Source organism: Otolemur garnettii, unplaced genomic scaffold (assembly GCF_000181295.1).
Source record: "Otolemur garnettii isolate 467f Iridium unplaced genomic scaffold, OtoGar3 scaffold00169, whole genome shotgun sequence".
NCBI classification, from domain to species: Eukaryota; Metazoa; Chordata; class Mammalia; order Primates; family Galagidae; genus Otolemur; species Otolemur garnettii.
The window spans coordinates 1468790-1469321 of record NW_003852564.1 but is presented as its reverse complement, the minus strand read 5'-3'; positions in this window follow the sequence as shown (position 1 = coordinate 1469321).

The following is a 532-nucleotide window of genomic DNA, read 5'->3' as shown; positions in this document are numbered from 1 at the left end:
GCATTTGCAATACATCCTGTCACTTCCATTAACATTCTTCTTGGGCCATTTATTTTGTTACTTTTGTTTAAGGAAAATTAAGCATTGTAATTCCAAATTTTAATGTTTTCTTCCCTATTGAAGAGGAAGGGAAACCTAGAACTCAGTTGTAAGCTTCCAATTTCTCCCCATGAGGTGAAGACAAATGTCTCTTTTGCTACTAGAATATAAAATTAAAGCCACTGAAACTTCTACAAGCAGATGTGGATTTTTCTTTTAAGAATTTTTAGCTATAGATTTATATTTTGTTAGAGCATATGACATAAAAAATAAGTAGATTAATAAATATTCACTTCCATCTCACCCTATCATTTCCTTCTCATCATCGAAAGAATAATATGGGTGTCACAATGCTCTCATACATTGGCATAACTTTACAATCCTTCCTTTTTAGCATTCATTGTGAAATGCCTTACAGAAGAAACTCATGATCCTGCTTGATGCCATATGGCTGTAACAAATCTAAATAATTACTTTGTTCCCTGGGAAAGTA